Below are 2,948 nucleotides of genomic sequence, written 5' to 3' on the forward strand. Positions count from 1 at the left end.
TGAAAGAGTATTTAACTCTATGGATTTCTTGATCGCAGACGATGCTCAATTTTGCCTCTGCTTATCGTATTATGTTGTACTTTCAATCGTAACCTTCGAGTTACCAAATAAGTCCTTATTGTAAACTCCTTCTTCTTTTTAGGATAAATATTTTCCTTTATCTATTGTAACAGACCGATGGGTCGTGCTCTATTGACCTCTCATCGCACGATGCGACGCTTAGACTCGGTCTTTTTAAAGTTAAATTCCAGAATGGAATATACCTTCCTTCATATTCTAATGTGATATAATCACATTTCAGCATGTAGCATTTCTAGCTACAAACTTTATGAACAACGAGTTCGATACCAATGATCACATTGACTTCAATCTTCTAACTTACGTCCGATGTTACTTCGAACTAGGTTCTCTAAACCACGTAACATACTCACCGTAGTCGGACTCCAATTGGATATGACCACTAGGGTCAGAACAACAACCATCTTACTAGTCATTACTGAAACAATGGTAATGACATACCAGAATAAAACTGAATCAATCACTAGCTTCTTGGTAACCTTGTGACTTTCCCTGATCCTAGTGCGACTCCTGTGCTTCCGGTAGTATATGTTGGGTTTTGAGCAATCTAACACTTCCTAAGTGTGCATGCAACCCTAATAAACCTTGGATCTATGTTTGTCTAAATACATGCAAAATAATAATTTTTCCAAGGTTCATAACCTATCTAACATGGCATGGGGTACTTTTAAACATAAAAGAATTAGATGAGATTACTTACCTTTTGATGATGAGTTCAATTCCTAAGGAGTTTGAGGGTCAAGCACCAATAGTGTGAATGCCTCAAATGGAATCACAAATCACCACAAACTCTTGGAAAACTTTGAGAGAGTGTATACACACACATAAAATCGGTCACACACAAAACACACACACTCTAGTCACACTAGTCACACTAGTGGCTATTTCATGCAACATAAGCATGCTTATATAGTGTACATGATTAGGGTGAAACCCTAATAACCCATGACCTTTCCTTTTCCAAGGATCCATGGGTAAAAAGATCCATGGATCATCCATGGACTTCCATATAAGCCTAGCCCATTAACAAATGAGTGTTAGCCCACACCATATAAAACCAATAGCCCATAATCTAATTAGTCTTCCTTTTAATCTCTAAATTAATTCATAATTAATTTAAGACTAACACTAATTAAATAAATTCATATTAATATATTATAACTTACAATATATTAATAATCATATGTGTATAACTCTCATAAAATTATCCATAAATAGTTTGGATGAAATGCAACCTAAATGGACCATGCCGGGTCGGGTCAAGTATATACCAAATAAGTTATGGACTTAGACACCTTATCCAACAGTGTATGCATCTACTACCTTTCACACCTACTCATACTCATCCCAAGTATTGTCCCGCAGTCGACTAAGTCACCATACAAGAAAATCACAAAACAATTTAACACATACGAATGTGTCCAAATAATCATAAACAATTTCCCTAGACTCTACTAGTACTTCTTCATTTCTCAATCTTCAATCATCAACTCTACTTCAACTCAATTGGTGATGGAAATACCAGACGATGAGACAACTTCAAGAATTTCACCAATCTTTCCATCATCCTGCCAATCGAAGGTGTACTTCAGACGTACCGTACTCCTCTAAACGTACTGTTATCTTATAAGACTTTCAAAAGGAAAGATACCACTCTTACTACATCTTCCGATAGGTGACATTCACTATCATAAGCCTTTTTATTTCTTCCATTTACTTAATTCCCTACATATCTTCACCGTGACCTTTCGTACACCCAAGCAGACGTTCGGTGTACCAAGCGAGAATTTAAGATAAGAAAGCTTTAATTACGATAAACGTATAAATCTCCCTGTCACCCCGAAACGTTTACATGCTAGTTCTAATATCGTAGTCATACGCTTAGAATCCTAAACACATAAGGTTTCCAGATTCGGTCGGCAACAGACCATAGATCCGAACAAAAAATAGCATCAAAATAGCTATCACACAAAACATTTAGCACATTAAAGCATTTTAGGCATCATTCCTAAAATAAACCAGTGCTTGTGTCAATTTAGGTGTACTACCTAACATATTTTAGACATACTCCTCACAATCATTACTTAGCACTATAAGTTTAAGTCTAGAAACTTCTTACAAATTCCTAGTTCGCTTAAACTAATGCTCTGATACCAATTGTGACATCCTCGAAATCACGGCCAGAAAAGACCGATTTGTTTATGCTTTGTTTTATAAAATCGGAGTAATCTTTTAAAGAAAACGGTTGCGGAATTTGTTCCCAAAACAAGATATGATAATAACTTATCAAAACATTTCTCAAAGACAATGTATTTTCATTTACTAATAAAACCTCGGGATGTCATGTTCCGATACAGACATATAAGCATAAACAGAACTTACATTCAATTACACTAATGATTTATATCTCCTTTAAATCTATCTGTGAAATATGTCTTCATATCGATACCTGTGATACAAAGAAAACTGAGTGGGTCAGGCTTGGGAGCCTGGTGAGCATATAGGGTTTTCATCCCACAATGTTATATCATATATTTATAAATATAGAACATTCAAACTTGTACAATTTCACCATATAAAGGCAACTCTTATCCCACCCCATCGATCCTCACAACGACACGATCTAAACTCTCGTATCTAAAATTTTCCTCTTTACCCGATCCCTACTCACGGATCTAAAACTATTATTTTCACCCGATCCATACTCACGGATCTAAAACTAACCTTTTCACCTGATCCATACTCACGGATCTAAGACTACCTGATCCATACTCACAGATCTAAAACTAACCTCCTGATCCGATCCATACTCCCGGATCAATAATTGTACCCAATCCATGCTCCCGGAATAAGGACAATTAACTATACCC

The sequence above is a fragment of the Lactuca sativa genome, chromosome 5 (assembly GCF_002870075.4).
Source record: "Lactuca sativa cultivar Salinas chromosome 5, Lsat_Salinas_v11, whole genome shotgun sequence".
Classification (NCBI taxonomy): Eukaryota; Viridiplantae; Streptophyta; class Magnoliopsida; order Asterales; family Asteraceae; genus Lactuca; species Lactuca sativa.